The sequence below is a fragment of the Balaenoptera physalus genome (assembly GCF_965194825.1).
Source record: "Balaenoptera physalus genome assembly, chromosome: 3".
Taxonomy (NCBI): domain Eukaryota; kingdom Metazoa; phylum Chordata; class Mammalia; order Artiodactyla; family Balaenopteridae; genus Balaenoptera; species Balaenoptera physalus.
The window spans coordinates 35,441,314-35,459,772 of NC_138890.1; the positions used below are offsets into that span (position 1 = coordinate 35,441,314).

At 37.4% G+C, this 18,459-nt stretch overlaps 1 long non-coding RNA gene across 1 annotated transcript in view; it reads left to right on the plus strand.

Annotated features, from left to right (window-relative positions):
* The window catches only part of LOC309658248, a 428,936-nt gene that overhangs the window by 50,610 nt on the left and 359,867 nt on the right, over nt 1-18,459 (plus strand). The window contains exon 4 of the long non-coding RNA XR_014262137.1: nt 5,701-5,767. This is a non-coding gene — a long non-coding RNA (uncharacterized lncRNA). The remainder of the gene's footprint in view (nt 1-5,700; nt 5,768-18,459) is intronic.

The window sequence follows — 18,459 nt, forward strand, 5'->3', positions numbered from 1 at the left end:
ATTTAAAAAAAATCTAGCACCTTAAGCATCATTGTGACAATTAATTAATTACACAGGAGCAAAACGACGACACATATCTGTGAGGGTATATGCATTCCTAATAGTGTGCTACAGCCAGAAGGTGCAGTGACTGTTAATCTGTGACTGCTTAGATAATGATGTTTCCAGTTCTTCAAATTTTGCAAACAAAACTGTCATCCTCCTTTACACAGAGGAAATGTGTAACCTTCCACAGTCACTTAACCTTTCTATGTTTTCTCATCTCGAAAATGATAATGTCATAATCAACACAACTCCCGTGTGAGGCAATGTATATTTTCTTCCTCACTTTTGAAGACGTTTTATGTAAAGCAGTATGAGCTCTGCCAAGCATGCTGTGGTATAATGAGAATTTTTAATTAGAAGTCATAGTGAGAGGCTAGTTAGCTGACTTAGAGCACAAGACATAGAACTTGGATTGAAGGCTGCATTCCTATGTGAGCAGACACATATCCAGTTCTGTGAAACTTGATCTGTTCTCTGATCTCAGAAAGCCTTTTTAAAAATGACTGTCAATGGTAAAGAAAAAAATGATGAGGAATGACAGAGATTTTAAAAAGAATACTGAAAGGAAGGTCTTTGAATCACCCTCTACTTTGTCTGCCTAAGCTCTTTGCTTTGTCATATTTCAGAGCTATGCTTATAGAAAATAAATTTGGCGTTAATTACTTATATTTAAAATAATAATTTAAAAAATCCAAGCTACAACAAAAAAATCATAATGTGTTTGACTAATAGCTCATCTTTTCTGAGACTTTGAAGCCGTTTATAAATTGCCCTTATAGCAGGGTAGGATCTTAGTGGGATATACCTCTGAAGTTCTTGATATTCATATATAAATCTGAATTTTAAGAAAAACATATTATTTTTACAGATAAAAATTTGAAGAAAACATATATACTTTCACTTGTTAAATTACTTTCCTTTCAGTTCTAGAGAATGGATCTAGAATAAACAATAAACAATGAATAAACAATCCTCCCTAAGTTTGATATCAGAGCTAGTTTAACTGGTACTGATTGACAATAAGGGACAGTTGTCAAGAGTGACTTTGAGGTCAGTAGGCCTGAGTGGGAGTTTTGGTTTTACTTACTTGGTACATTACCAAAGCTTCAATGTAATTCTCTGTAAGGTGAGAGTACAGTGGATATCTATTGTTTTAGTCAGCACAACTCCATTTAGCTCTCTTCCAATGACAGCTTCCTGAGTTTCTTCTGTGAACTTAACCTCCCTTAGATTCAATGCTCATGTTTCAGAGTATGCTGAACCTGCGGTGTGGCTTCAGAGGTAGGCAGATGATTTAGGCACAATCACAGAGTATCAATGAGCAAGCAACAGCCCAGGATCTTAGTTGGAATTACTAGAAAATCTACTAGGATGGCAAATCCAGAGGGGTGATTAAATTTTTTTTTTTTTTTTTTTTTAACTTTTGGGTTTATTTATTTATTTATTTATTTATGGCTGTGTTGGGTCCCCGCCTCTGCCCGAGGGCCCCCTCCAGCCGCTGCGAGCGGGGGCCACCCCTCACCGCGGTGCACGGGCCCCTCACCACCGCGGCCTCTCCTGCCGCGGAGCACAGGCTCCAGACGCGCAGGCCCAGCAGTCGTGGCCCACGGGCCCAGCCGCTCCGCGGCATGCGGGATCCTCCCGGGCCAGGGCTCGAACCCGCGTCCCCTGCACTGGCAGGCAGACACCCAACCACTGCGCCACCAGGGAAGCCCCTAAATGTTTTTTTAAAGAATGTGCTTCCAAATAAAGTCAGCATAATGGAAAACAAAACAACTGGAGAGTAAAGAGAATTCATGCAGTATTGTTTGGGCATCTGAATCTTGCTGTGCCGGAAGCCAAATCCCCTCCTTACAATTTCAGTTTCATGAACAAATAAATCTCATTTATTATTATCATTATTATTATTATTATTATTATTATTATTATTATTATTATTATGAAAAGAGTGTGTTGAACACACAGAGTAAGATTTGTAATATTTATATTCTTCTTGTAGGAATTTTGTGCCTATAAAGTATGTTTTTGCCATAGTGACTGGCAGGTAAGCACTCAGTGTGATTTGTTTGCATGTTACCTGAGTCAATCTAAATCAATGGCTGAACCTCACTGACAGTATAAACTGAAGATTGAGGGACCATGACAGTCTTCTACAGAATATTCTCCTAGCACTAATGAGCAACTTGGTGAAACAGAACAGATGATTTTGAAAAAGTTAGAACCAATAATCTTGAGCAACTTCCCTGGGATGCCTTTATGGAGCACATTCGATGTATCAGACGTGTATCCATGCTCTTAGCCACCATCCGTGCTCCTATCTAAAGTCAGACTCTCCCTTGACGATATCAGTACCAAGACTCTATGGGACAAACGGCATAAAATTCATAAAAGGATATTAAACCATGTAAATAATACATATTTTAAAAAATCTGGATCACACAAGAACTAGAGACACTGAATCACATCTATTTAAAGATTTTCACCAGTATCTTTGGAAGGAGAAACTGAAAAATTACCTAAGTTCACTATTTGAGTCCAGCCATTCTTAAAACTTTTTTTAACTTCCATCATTTCCAGAAACTTCTACATTTAGGGTACCTTTAAATTTTATTATATGCGGATCTGGACCAGGAGGCAGAGATCCTATCTGAGTATTTCAGATCAATATTCTGGTTTCCAGAGTGGGCACACCTGCATAAGCAGCACACCTTGAAGAATGTTGCCTTAAAATTCTCAGCCATCTGGATCTATTACACTGTAGATATCTGCATGCAGAAAGAGTCCGGGCATCTATCCCAGTGTTCCTGTGCAGTACTTCTTTAACATGGAGAATTTGACTTCAGAAATGGCACAAAAAAATTGCATTCTTAAGAGTCTTATAATAGAGCTGTTAACATATTAGCAATCTGTTAGCAGTCTGGACTGTCATGAGCAAGAACCTACGCACAATATGAGCCGTCGTTTATTTTTGACCACAACGAGAATGTACAACATTTATTTTAATAAACTAAGACATAAAAAAAAAACAGGTTGAGATGCACCAAATGGGGTACTGAGAGACAACAAAACGTTGTTGGTGCTTTATAAGGACAGAGGACAGACTAGGAGCTTGCAATTTGTTTTTAATTCTCACAAATATAGTCAAGCCATTCCCTTGGTCACTCTAGGAGAAATATCAATTACTGTGTTACCTTTTTTTAGTGGCGATTGGTCAACACCATTATTTACAATCCACAGGAATTGTTTTCCAGAGAGATACTCCATTGGAAACATGCCACAGTATGCTTTTAGCTGGTTGCTAAAAACACCGAGTTATTTTATTCCTCTTTAGGGATAGGGAGGTATGAGTCTATACGTACTGGTACATGATTCTGGCAAGACATTTTAAATGGGAAACTGTTTAGGGTGAATGTATGCATACCAGGGTGAAAATTGGGATTTTCCTGCAGAATATTAACACACATTATCTGACCTCTGGAAGTTAATATTCTGAAGGGGAGAAGCCCATAATCTTATTGTACATAATGCACATACAACTATGGAGGTGCTATGTACACTTAATTTTTGAATTTTGGTCTTCCTCTTGGAATCAGAGGAGGAAAATTACTGATTGAAAATCAGAGGCAAAAGAAAACAGATTCAGGGTTTTGGTGTGAAAGCAGAGGCTTGATGTACAGTGGACAGATTGCACTTGCATAAGGATTACATATTTTAAGTGGATTTTTCCAAACTCAAAATATAATGTAATCTTTGCAGAAGAATGTCCATCACAGATGGGAAGCACTTTCAGGCACAGTAGCTTGCTCGATAGAGAGGTGGGATGAGAGTTAGGGGCATCATTAGTACAACAGAATACTGTGCAGGGTGAGAACTGTAGCAGTAGAGCTGTGATCTTCATGCAGGACAGGTGATTTTCCTGTTCTCTTTTCACGTCATAGCTTAAGTAAGAAAATAAGTTACTCTTTTTCCTTTCTTTTGCAAGTTTCTTTTTTGCAGACGGCCATAACCCACAACTATACCTGACTCTTTTCCTGAGAGTCAGCTATTGATCCTGTTCTGTCTGACTGATACGAAACTTGGATAAACTAGCCTTGTCAGGATGAGTCCTGAAGAGACAGGACAGGTAGTGGGAGTGCTGTTGGTTCACAAATGGGCCCCCCATATGTGAGGGCAAGGAGATAGTGAAGAAAGAGGGCGACCACTCCACACTGATAGGTGGCCGCGTAAGCCAGCTGCCTGATGCATACAGACGCCAATACTATGGCACAGGCTTTTGAGAGAAGAAAAAGCTTTATTGCAAGGTCGGCTGGCAAGGAGACAGGAAGCAAGGGTCATACCTGTCCAGCTTTTATAAATCAGGGGAGGACAGCTGGTATGCTGGAGTCCTGGCGGTGCAGGTTCTGACTGGAAGGCTCTGGAACATGGCCATTTATGGAAAAGCGTGGGAAAACGGCTTCAGCAGCACAACCTCCTGGACAATGGACCCGTCCTTTTTGAAAGGGTTCCGGCGTTCGGGTTCCGGCGTTCAGCTTCCGGTCATGCCCTGGTTCTTTGGTTCCGTGGGAGGGGGAAGTTTGGTTCCGGGTGTTGAGGTCAAAATTTTCTCCTCTGCGCATGCTTCGGCTGTGTGAGTTTCGCTTTTGTTCTGTTACCGCTGAAAAACAGCTCAGTATCTTGTTAGAACCGGGACAGGGGCAGTGGGGGGTGGTTCTGCGGTTAGAGCAGGTTTACTAAGCCACGGAACTTACATATGACGCTTGTCTTGGGCGGCCGCAAAACGAGGACATCTCCGCACCCGCCTGGCAGAGTCTTAAAAGTTTATAGAGGCCTCAGTGGAGTTAAGTCGCCTTACCTTCCAGATGGTCTCAACAGCACGTTACTCTCTCAAGGCTACGTCCTTGAAACGGCTCCTTGTGTGGGAATGATGGTCAGAATATACATTCCAAGGACAAGGGAGCCTCCAATTGCCTGGATCTAGCTTGAGGGTCAACCAGTGGTCACAGCCTCTCGATAGCCTCCTCCAACAAGTGTTTCTTATGATTGCAAGTTCACTCAGCCTGAGGACAAGTATGCAGTTTCATAGAGTACAGGGGCTAGAGTTCAAAAGAATGTACTTGTGAGTTTTAGAAACATGTAGCAGGTATCTGGACTGCGGTACTGAACTCTGCAATTATAGAAAAAGGAATGGTGACCTTAAACGGTGAACTGGTGAGTAACTTCTGGCATCTAGACTTTTTTAACAAGCTGTTTGTTGCATGGAAGGGATAAGTTAATTTAAAAGGCATAAGGTATAACTGCTTTTAAGAGTGTTAGAAACACAGCTGTGAGTAAGGAAATACCATACTGGCTCGTGGTGCTTAAAATCTCAGTCCAATTCTTATTGATGAGATATTTGTTTCTCTCAGGAAATGATGTGGACATGAAGTTGATTATAGTGGCACAGGTATCAGGTTAAGTGCTTGTTTTAAACAGGTCAAAGTATGATAATTTGCAGTAAAGGACTTCAGTTTGGTCTTTTCCAAATTTATCATGAAAATGCTCTGATCACGTTTTCAGCAATATGTAGATTTTTAGATTGTATAAAATGATTAATTTTCTTGAACTACATTTAATCTTCTGGAGATAAACTGAAAAGATGACTCTTTCAATTGGCAGGACTGGTTGCTCATTCATCTCTCTTGTCAACATTTGGAAAAAGAAAAAGAAGAAAAGACTCCTAAAGGTACTTTGTAGAAATGGATCTCTTTGTCTCAATGTGGTCAGTAGCCACAGGTTTATTTAACTATGGCTATTGACCCAATTAAACCAATTAGACTACCCTTATGGTTCTTGTTTCACTAGGAATTTCTCTCCACTTAATATTTCACCTCTCTGTAGCACCTCTGCTACTTAGATTACCTCTATTGACTTGCTTATTTGACTATTTGCACCTTTGGCAACTACTAAGATAATTTCCAGAGATAACCACAATTTTTTATTATAAAAATATAATTCAGAGAAATATTAGTTTTTGAAACATGTAAGAAAATACAGTATTTTAAGGAATAAATTTGTTGTTAACAATATTAGTTGTAATATCCAGTTTCAGAATATCAAAAACAAGAACTACTCCTGTCATACTAAGTCATGCAGTTCATACAAATAGTGAGTTTTGAAGAGTATGATTTTGCATTTTGCAGCTTGTCAGAAGCATTTCTCAGTCTGTTGGAGAAGCTGGTATTAAACCTTTCAGCGAGAGGACTGTTTCCACTATTGCCCATTTATATACAACTGCTTAACTGGCTTTCCTTTGTTTAGACGTCTTTGAGAGCCACTGTTTTAGAAGGAACTAAGAGGAATAACTTAGCAATTATGTGAGAAACTGGAATTAGTCCGGTGAACCTTGTGAAAAAACTTATTTAATGGGAGTCCCAGAGGATAGAAGATAGAAATGCCTTGTTCCTAAGTCATATACCAGCTTTTCTTGGTTAAGGCATAGGTATTAATAAAAGAGTCTCCTCTGAGTGTAGGAAACATCCACTTCATTGAACTGATATAATAAGATTCACATCGGCTATGGCTATGGGGAACTATGTATGAATATATCTTACCATTTACCAGCTGCATAATCTTGGTTAAATTACTTAATTGTTTTGTGCTAAAGACGCTTCAACTGGAAAACGGGTATATAAAATGGTATCTACTTAATTGAGTCATTATGCAGATTAAATGAGTTAATATTGTAAAGCACTGAAACACCACCAACATTTTAGAAGCACCTCATTGTTTTTGTGCTGTACAAAAACAATTACAAAGATACCAGGATGAAACAATACAGTGTCTCAGTGCTTGGTGCACACTAGTTTTCATTAAATATCAAATTCCTACTCCCCATTCCATTTTCCCATATGGGAAAAGAAATGGAGTAGACAATTCTCTTCGAAATGAATGAGAAATTTTAGAGTGTGTCATTGGTTGTCACACTCACTGCCTAGGTTCAAATCCTGACTACTGTGTACTTGTTGTGTGATTTTAGGTAAGGGCCTTAAACCACACTGTGCTTCATTTTTCTCGTTTGTGAAATAACACATGGTACGTACCACATAGAGTTTGCTATGAGGATTAAAAAAAGTAATGGCTGATAAGGGCTTATTCATTACAATGCCATTGTAAATTTTCAATGATGATGTTTTTATTATTATTGTTAGTATGTTACATGTAGACAGTTGAGTAAAATATTAAATCAATATACGACAGAAAGGTAACATTTTTCACCCAAGTTGGACTGGTTAGTCAGTTTTATGTCTTTTGATTTAAGGAATGGTTTCCCAACATTTTTTCCTTATTGGCACACCTATGAATTTAGTGAATAGTGTGAAAGAATTAAGTAAAACGGATGTGAAAACAATCTAATAAGTAAATTATTTCTTCCCTGATAATCTGAAGACTAATATCATTGTATTTAAATATATAAAATTGGGTATTTTATTACCCAGGTGATTTTCCTACTGTTTGAAATTGTTACTTGTCCTGATATGAGGTATATCAAAGTGAGATTCTAAAATTTTGCTATCAGCCTGCAGAGCTGGTGAAGAAGAGCTGTGAAAAACAAAATGGAACAAGGTAGAGATATTCAAGACATGAAATGTCTCCAGGGGGTCTTAACAGAGTCTGGGCTAGAAAAGGGTTTTGTAGTTCTACTTTCATGAAAAATATGGGTTGGAAAGTAGTAGAAAACCTGCCCTTCCTCCTCCACTGATTTTCATTTCAGTATTGAAGTATCTCAGTTCCCTGGAAAATAAAGTATGGTTGCAGATGATAGATGGCTTTCCAAAGGCAATATTGCTCTTCAGCACCATTAGTGTTTTAAGTTTACGCTGAAATAGCAGGTGGGACTTTTATGGTGGTTTTGCCTGAAGGGCAATGCTAAATCCTGAGAAATAGAGAAGCCCTTTGAAGAACAGCACCCCAAGCTCTATTCCACAAGCTTGCTTTGATGGTAGATGAATTATAATGGCGATTACTGTACTTAAGTCCAAAACTTAAAGAAACACCTACTTTCTTTCAAGTTTTGCTATAGTATGCAACGTTTTTTCAAAGATACTCAAACTCATTTGTTGTTTGCCTCAGGTTTTGCATGTATGGCTGACCCTTCTAGAACTCTAAAGTAGGTCTTTCTGATATGCACTCACCTGTGGTATGCAGGTGTGCTTCCTACCACCTAATCGTTCTATCCTCCAAACCAAAGAGTGTCATCCTTCTCTAATGTTCTGGACCCCTGAAAATAGGATGCTTTATTTTCAAACACAAACAAAATGTGGTTCTTTTTGTATTTCTCTCCACAGGGAGGCCATTTCATTAATGTGTTCAGCTCTTCTGAGGGCTCAGATTGTTTTGGTGGATGCTTTGAAATGTTTGGTCATTATAATTCAGTCACCCAAGGCCTTTCATTTAAAAACTTTATTTGTGGAATAGTTTTGATGCCATAGGAACAAAATTAAGCAAGTTGTCTGCTATCATTGGGAAATATTGCAAATGCTTATGCATACTGGGAAGAATCCAGGGGCAAGAAAATGAGCCATACTAGGTCAGAATAATTTATTATGCTGTTGTTAATGTCTTCTTAGTTGTTGAGGGGTTATTAATTTTTATTAAATACCAAGAAATGGGTCACTGAAATTATTGAATTCCAGTTGTTTTGGTGAAAGATATAATATGAAAATTAAATAGTAGCTAACAGTTTTTGACAGCTGATTGTAAGGGAGGAAAAATAAATTTTTGTCTGCTCTTTTGAATTTTTAGCTGAGACCCGTGTAATAAAAGACTTACTAACAAGAGAAAAACAGAAGTTTATTAACATGTATATCTCATGTACATATGGGAGATACCCAGGGAAAAATTAGTAACTCCCTGAGGTGGCTTAGAATTCATGATTAAATACCACCTTAATAGGGAAAAGGGAGGGGAAATATAGGCTTCTTAGAGGAGAGTGAATGATTTTTAGGAAGGGTTGAATGGGGTCTTAGAAGAATAGATGGGAGGTATGACAGTTTGAGACAAAGTTTGTCTGGCTGTGGTGTCAATGTCTAGTCTCGTCTCCTTTGATAAGAGTCTATCTTTCTTGGCTGATGAAACTCTAGGGGAGGGGATCTGTGACAGCTGAGTTTCTTTTGGAGGATATGTCTTTAGGCAGATAAGGGCAGTTCAGAGAAAGCCTCCCCCTGCATTTGCTGCTGCATTGCTAGTGCTTGCAGTTCAAAATAATCAACATACCAAAGTGGCATATTTTGGGGTAGTATGTCCTGAACTCCTGCAGTCATGTTTTGGGGTTGTATATTCTGCTCCCTTTCACTGATCATTGGTAAGATTCTGTGTTTAGGACTCTATTTAAAATCCTTCATTTAATTTTCACAGTGATCTGTGATCTAGGGTTTTGATGAAGATGCAATGAGATAGTGCCTATAAGATACTTGGAATTAATGGTTTCTGGCAAATAGTAATTATGCAACGAATGGTAGTGTTATTCCTTTTATTATATCTTGCTACTATTATTTGAAACTTAAACGTACATGAACATAAAATATATGATCATAAATATCTGCAGTAGTTGCAATGACAACCTACTCCCCCCCCAAAAAAAGTTCAAACACATTTGAATGATGATTGCATTTGAAATAGAAATTGACTTAAGGGAAGTGTTTTTGACCAGGACCTTTCAGTTGTATTCACTTATATTCATTATGTACTGATCTGTATGGCTAGAAACTTGAGAACTTTTTTAAAAAGTGGTCTTAAAAAGCATGTAATAGAATTGGGAAGATGTCAAGTTTGCAAAACAATTACAGAGTAATAGATAATGTTGTGTGATCAAATGCTAAACAGTAAGATATAGGCGATATGACTGAAAATACAGTTTGGAAAAGTATTCTTGAAGAGATAAAGCTTGCTTGGGTCTTCAGGTTTGATGAGAATTTAGGTGATTTTATTTTAAAGAGAAAAAAGAAAGAAAATCTAACATAAGTAATACTGGAGTTCTTTCTCTCCACGGTGAACAGTGGGATGAGTTCTTTTAGATGCTTAACACTATCTAAAAGTGATTATATAATCTCTCACCAAGAGTACTCTGCAAATGTATGGCCCATCACAAGTATAACTCCATACTTTTCATCTTAGAACCTAACACTCTACATCTTGACTCCAGCCAAAGGCCCTTAGCTGGGCCTAAAACAAGTGTTCTGTGCCTAGGCATCAAGAAGGCTGAAGCTGGCATCTCACTAGGCATCACCACCCTCCCACCCCCATCTCTCTCTCTCTCTCACACACACACACACACACACACACACACACACACACACACACACACACACACACACACACACACACACCTTGAGTATTGGTTGAAGACAACCCACCTTCTAAGAGTTGAACTGATGTGCTGAAACCTCAAGTGAAAGATCAGGGCTGAGATTTTTAGGCTGGAGTAAATCTGCTAACTTCAATAGCATTCGAGACCTGTCTCTTGCATTTCTCTCACTCTCCTTCCCTTTCCCTTCCCCTCTGTGTCATAGTTATTTATTTATTAATATTTTATAACTTAGTTTCAAAAATAAATTGAGGCCACCATACAAAAAAGTACTCGTATGTTCTTGGAATCTTGTCAGTAATATGTAACATCTGTAAGATGTCTTGATGAAACAGGAGGTGGGATTTCTATCCAAGAGTGTTCTCTGGACATAATCTGTGTTTTCCCTTTTTTCTGTGCTTTTCTTCTCATGGATCCCTTTTTCTTTGTCCTAATTCCTGGAACCTATACATATGCTAGGTTAGCTGGCAAAATGGAATTGAGGTTGCAGATAGAATTAAGTTTGCCAATCAGTTGACCTTAAAATAGGGATAATATCTTGGGTTATCCAGGGGACCCCAATATAATCACAAAGGTAGTTAACTGGAGGAAAGATACAGAAGAAGACAGGCATAGAGAGATGTGACTATAGAAGAAAGCCATAGAGAGACGCAAAGCTGATGACTTTGAAGATGGAAGAAGAGATCGTGAACCAAGGAATGTGGGCAGCGTCTAGGAGCTGGAATAGGCAAGAAAATGGATTCTCCCCTAGAAAGGAATGCAACCCTAACTACATCTTGAATTTGCTGTTGGACTTCTACAGAATTGTAAAATAATCAACTAATGTTTTAAGCCACTAAATTTGTGATAATTCGTTACAGCAACAATAGGAAACTAATATTCCTTCATAAATTCAAATACATGGTGTAGATTCCATAATGATAGGAGCTCTGTCATGAAGTTCTGTGGCTTTCACAATTGTCGGGACTATGATTTATATATAGAAGAAATTTAGTGAATCCCTGTTGGGTTGGTAATGAGTAGATGTCTCCCCATGGAAAAATGACAATCTATATGTTATACTGGGTTGAAGGATTATGATGACCAGTGTATATGCAGAGAGTTTGATCTATACTTACTAGGGAATGTTTCTGAGATATATTCATAAGGAATGGTACTAGGATATAGCTGAAATCTAGCAAAGAAGGATGAAGGTGGGATCAAGTACTGCTGTAGCAGATCAAGCACTAGACAAGAGGACTGAAATAGGATCTTCCAAGGCAGAACAAGTGTATTAGAAACAGAGAGCAGGACAAGGAGAAGGAGGCTGTCTCTGGTACTGGTAGCTTCCTGGTGATAGAGGCTATGTATAGGGGTAGTCTTGCTTAAGTTGGGGTGGAAACTGACTGATTTGAACGTGATAGGGGCTTCTGAATTATATTCATTCACTGAGATTGCCTTGTTGTTGTTGTGTTAATTGACTAAGGTCTTAAAAGCTTTAATGCATGAACTTCGGAATGAACCAGACTGAGTTCTATTTCTGGGTCTTTTATGTGCTATTTGAGCCTCAGTTTCCTCCTTTGTAAAATCACGGTAACAATTATAACTATGTGATACAGTTGTCAGGAGGATGATACGATTTTTACACATGTAAAAATCTTAAGTGTCTGGAGTCTAGTAAACATCAATAAATGGTAACTTTCATTATTATGATAATAATTATATAATACTTAAAAATTTGGGAAGATGAAGCCTCTGATGTTTGGCTCACTGATGCTTCTGTCAATTGTGCTAAGAAGTGCCCTGTTTTCCTAGAGGTTCTAAAATTGGCAAATACTGCATTTTATTCCAGTGTGGGCTTATAGCGCATTCTACTTAATGTTACAGAAAGGTTTGTTAATTTTAGCTGTCACAGCTGGATGTTTATTACATGTAAGGATTTCATCAACAAGAACAGGAATTTCAAAACACATGCAGGCATTCTCTTATATAATTAGGACGTGTAAGTTATTGACATTTCTGTTCCACATGGCTTACAAAGTCATGAAATTTATGGGTTATATATATGTATATATTGTATATATGTGTATGTATATGTATATATATGTACGTATATGTACATATAACATCTTATGGAAAAACCCAAACGAACCTTTTGGCCAACCCAATATATATGTATATATATGTACACACACACACACTAAGTTCTGTAGGGATCAAAAGTAACATAATACAACCTATGGTAATTAAAAGGCACATGTTCATGTTAGATATATGAAATGATTGTTGAGAACAAGACTACATGTAATAAATTGCTAATTTTGTACCATAGAAAATAGCCTGTTAATAACCAAATTCTAATTTTGTGATTGAAAATAATATTAAAGAGAGCTCAGTTAGAGAGACTGAGGGTGACTAGAATAATCTAAGAAGGCTTCATGAGGAGCTAGACTTTATTTGGGCTTTGAAGCACAAATTGGTAGAGAACAATGGCGGTGGCAATTTCAGAAAGGAGAAGTGGTATCAGAAAAGGATTTTACAGGAAGCATGGCAGTATTGAAAAATGGGAGACAATAATAAGCATCCATCTCCAAGGGGAGCTGGGTAGAGGAGACATCTGGAAATGTGTTTAATTCCTGGAAATTTTGTTCAAGCTCCCTAACTACCCCAAATAAGGACAGGGCTGGCACGAAGTAAATGGCCTGCAAAACATAGTGCTATTACCTTTGTCATAACTTTACCTTGGCTTTTTCCTTTGTCTTAATCTGAAATTTATGGGTACTTTATTTAAACTTGCAGAGAAAAAGAAATGAGAACAAATGAAGTAAGATAATTAGGTTTAATCTTAAACCAACTATGCCTTCTCAGATCCTCTCTAAAGATGTTCAGGTTCCTTCTTTACTAATTGGCCCTATTATATATAGTTTGACTGTTCAGAGGTTTTTTGTTGGAGAAAGAAAATAAATGAAGAGCAAAATGCAGATGTTGAAGTATCAAGCCTCATTAATTAGATACATATTAACTAATTCTAAAGACCACTTGCTCTGCCTCAAGGGATTGATGGAGAGGTTAAAGAGGTTTTATTTTATGTCGATCTATCCTGTTTTCTTAAGTTTTATGCTAGACCCAAACAATATCATTCTGTAAATATTCCAATGTGGGATGGATAAAACATCACCATTTTCTCAAACTTAGTCATTTGCCTATCCAGTTGAAGTTTTTAAATATACACTTATTCTTGTATCATTTTAATTATTTTTTTGCCATATTTACATGTCAAAAGCTTGTCAGTTATTCAGTATCTCTCCTTAAATAAATTTTTGGTTTATTAAATAAATATCTTAGAGGAGGACTTTATGCCAAGAATAGGATTGGAAAGCCAGTACTGTTTGCTCTGAATAGAAAATGTGTATTCAGCAGGTATAATAAAGCCAAAATATTATTCAATCCTATCTGTAAATATGGTTACTTCCTGAAAATTCTGAGTGAGAAGCTGTCACTCTTAGTTAAAAAGCAAGATTTGTAAAAGGAAGAATGACAAGAAAAAGGACTTGAATTTCTCATGATGGGATTCAGTATTATTTAATGCTGTGTCCAGGCACTGTGTAAAGCCGTTTGGCTCACCGCTGGTACTGTGAGAGACGGTAGTGAAAAGAAAAGATGGCCAGAGTGATATGAGCATGTTGTTTCCCAGCTGGGCAGTGGCACAGTTCTGTTTTGCATATGCCACAAGCTGTGTAGTGACTTGAAATCCCTGTTTTCCACTCTGACATCGATAGTTTACACTAAGTAATTTTTATAAGATTATTATTATAATATCTTACTATTATTTTAATAGTCCATAGCATTTTAACCTTACTAAAACTGGTCCATTCACTTATTCATTGAGTCATTAAACAAATATTCACTGAGTGTCTATCAGGTGCCAGACTCTTTTCTATGTACCAGAGATTCAGTAGACAAACAAAACAGACAAAAAGAAATCCCATAAATAGGTAGGTAGATAAATAGATAGACAGACATAGCTAGTGATCAGTGTTATAAAGGAATGTAACCTTGGAAAAAGGGGCAGGAAAGGATAGGCAGGAAAGGGATCAATGAAAGGGTGATATTGGATCTAAGGCCTGAATGAGATGAAGAGTAGAATTGATACATGGATGTTAAATATCTTGGAGAAGAATATTCCAGGCAGAGAAAGAGTGAACATAAAACCCTTAGGTATCAAGACACAGCACAGTTGTCAGTGCTGCTAGTGTAGAGTGATAGAGGGAGAAAAGGGGAAGAGATAAAATCAGAAAGGTTATGAGGGGCTAGATCATGTAGGGTTGTGGAAGGCACTGCATGGATTTTGGCTTTTCCTCTGAGTGAAATAGTAGTTACGTGGGGCTTAGGAATATTTTCCAAGGTACATTTTAAATGATCTTCAGACTGCTGTGTAAATTATGGATTCTCCACCATTAAGAGACTGTACAGTAGCTGAAGATGGGAAAACAATTAGGTAGCTGTTGCAGTGATTTGGGCAAGAGATACTGTTGATTTGGACCAGAGTGGAACTATCAGTGATGAGTTTTCTGAATATATTGGAAAGTAGAGACAGTAGGATTTGCTGGTTGATTTAAAATCAGGAATAAATCCAAAGGTTTTGGCCTTAGAAACTGAAGGGATGGCATTGCCATTAACTAAGATGGGTAAGATTATGAAAGGAGCATATTTTGGTGGGGTGGTAGGGTGAAATTAAGAAATTAGTTTGGAATGTAATTCTGAAATATCTATTATTGGACATCTAAGTGGAGACGTCAGATAAATACTTAAACATTTAAAAATGAAGTTCATAGAAGGAGTTCGGATTAGAATAGTCACTTTGTGAGGAGATATCTTATAGATTGGATTTAATACAGTGAGCTTAGATGAAATCAACAAGGTAATGGGCATTGATAAGATTAGAAAAGAAAATTTAGAACTGAGCTTTGCTTAGTGGTTGAGAATATGAGGTGAGATGAGCAAAAAAGATAGAAGAGTGACAGTAAGGTAGGGGGAAAAGCAGCAGTATGTAGTGTTCTGAAAGCCAAGCAAAAAGAGTTATTTAATAAGGATGGATGAAATGTTAAATGTGCAGAAAGTACAACAATGATGACGTCTGAGGCTTAAATATTCTCTTTGATATATGAAGGTCATTGGTCACTTTGACAACAGCAGTTATAATGGAGGATTGGAGACAGTAGACTGATTTGGTGGAGAGACATTGGATAAAAGGAGTACATAGGACTTTCAGAGAGTTTTGATGTAAATGTGAATGGAATATTGGTGTTACTTGAAAGGGGAAGTGAGGTCAAGAGAGGGCTTGTTTATATGATGGCAGAAATTGCAATGTATGTATAAGCCAAGAGAAACCATCTGGAAGAGAGAGAAGAAATAGTGTCAAGATGATGAGAGGAAACTTCAGGATCTGTGTTCTTGAAGAGGCAAAAGAATATGGTATCTAGTGCGTAAATGGAAGGATCAGCTTTTCATAAGAATATGGACAGCTCACCTGTAAAAACAGGAGGGAACAGGTGGAGTATGTGGGCTCAGGTGTTGTTTGTCCCACCATTGTGAGTCATTCTTTCATTTTGTACAAATTTTATAAATTTCAGTGGTCTTTTTGTGGTTTCTCTACCCTAGAATACCTTACAAGACACAGATCAATTTTTTTTAGAAGCTTTCTTCAATAACAGTTGCTCATACTTTCTTGAACTCTAGTAATATTTAGTAATTAATACAACATATTTCAGTATTTAACATATAATGCCTTCTTTTGTCTTCTGTTTCTACATTAAAAGCTGAAGATCTCTGGAGTGTATTCACACAGTCACCTTGTAAGCTCATATGCATTTTTTAATTGATATATTATTGTATTGTCAAATTCACAAGGATAAATTTTTGACATGTTTTTAATGACAGAAGATAATGCTGATGAAACAGATACCTTGAAACAGTATTGGTAGTAGTTTATGCCACAGTTGTTCTGGAAAACAATCATGAGTTGTTTTTTTTTTTAACATCTTTATTGGAGTATAATTGCTTTACAATGGTGTGCTAGTTTCTGCTTTATAACAAAGTGAATCAGCTGTACATATACATATATCCCCTTATCCCCTCCCACTTGCGTCTCCCTCCCACCCTCCCTATCACACCCCTCTAGGTGGTCACAAAGCACCGAGCTGATCTCCCTGTGCTACGTGGCTGCTTCCCACTAGCTATCTATTTTACATTTGGTAGTGTATATATGTCCATGCCACTCTCTCACTTCGTCCCAGCTTACCCTTCCCCCTCCCCATGTCCTCAGGTCTATTCTCTATATCTATGTCGTTATTCCTGTCCTGCCCCTAGGTTCTTCAGAACCTTTTTTTTTTTTAGATTCCATATATATCTGTTAGCATACGGTATTTGTTTTTCTCTTTCTGACTTACTTCACTCTGTATGACAGACTCTAGATCCATCCACCTCACTACAAATAACTCAATTTCGTTTCTTTTTATGGATGAGTAATATTCCATTGTATATATGTGCCACATCTTCTTTATCCATTCATCTGTCGATGGACGCTTAGATTGCTGCCATGTCCTGGCTATTGTAAATAGAGCTGCAATGAACATTGTGGTACATGCTTGTTTTTGAATTATGGTTTTCTCAGGGTATATGCCCAGTAGTGAGATTGCTGGGTCGTATGGTAGTTCTGTTTTTAGTTTTTTAAGGAACCTCCATACTGTTCTCCATAGTGGCTGTATCAATTTACATTTAGTATATCAATTTATATTCCCACCAACAGTGCAGGAGGGTTCCCTTTTCTCCACACCCTCTCCAGCATTTATTGTTTGTAGATTTTTTTATGATGGCCATTCTGACTGGTGTGAGGTGATACCTCACTGTAGTTTTGATTTGCATTTCTCTAATGATTAGTGATGTTGAGCATCCTTTCATGTGTTTGTTGGCAATCTGTATATCTTCTTTGGAGAAATGTCTATTTAGGTCTTCTGCCCATTCTTGGATTGGGTTGTTTGTTTTTTTGATATTGAGCTGCATGAGCTGCTTGTAAATTTTGGAGATTAATCCTTTGTCAGTTGCATCATTTGCAAATATTTTCTCCCATTCTGAGGGTTTTCTTTGCATCTTTTTTATGGATTCCTTTGCTGTGCAAAAGCTTTGAAGTTTCATTAGGTCCCATTTGTTTTTGTTTTTTTAAATTTCCATTTCTCTAGCAGGTGGATCAAAAAGGATCTTGCTGTGATTTATGTCATAGAGTGTTCTGCCTATGTTTTCCTCTAAGAATTTGATAGTGTCTGGCCTTACATTTAGGTCTTTAATCCATTTTGAGCTTATTTTTGTGTATGATGTTAGGGAGTGTTCTTATTTCATTCTTTTTCATGTAGCTGTCCAGTTTTCCCAGCACCACTTATTGAAGAGGCTGTCTTTTCTCCATTGTATATTCTTGCCTCCTTTATCAAAAATAAGGTGACCATATGTGCGTGGGTTTATCTCTGGGCTTTCTTTCCTGTTCCATTGATCTATATTTCTGTTTTTGTGCCAGTACCATATTGTCTTGATTACTGTAGTTTGTAGTATAGTCTGAAGTCAGGGAGCCTGATTCCTCCAGTTCCGTTTTTCTTTCTCAAGATTGCTTTGGCCATTCAGAGTCTTTTGTGTTTCCATACAAATGGTGAAATATTTTGTTCTAGTTTGATAGGCATTGCATTGAATCTGTAGATTGCTTTGGGTAGTATAGTCATTTTCACAATGTTGATTCTTCCTGTCCAGGAACATGGTATATCTCTCCATCTGTTTGTATCATCTTTAATTTCTTTCATCAGTGTCTTATAGTTTTCTGCATACAGGTCTTTTGTCTCCTTAGGCAGGTTTATTCCTAGGTATTTTATTCTTTTTGTTGCAATGGTAAATGGGAGTGTTTCCTTAACTTCTCTTTCAGATTTTTCATCATTAGTGTATAGGAATGCAAGAGATTTCTGTGCATTAATTTTGTATCCTGCTACTTTATCATATTCATTGATTAGCTCTAGTAGTTTTCTGGTAGCATCTTTAGGATTCTCTATGTATAG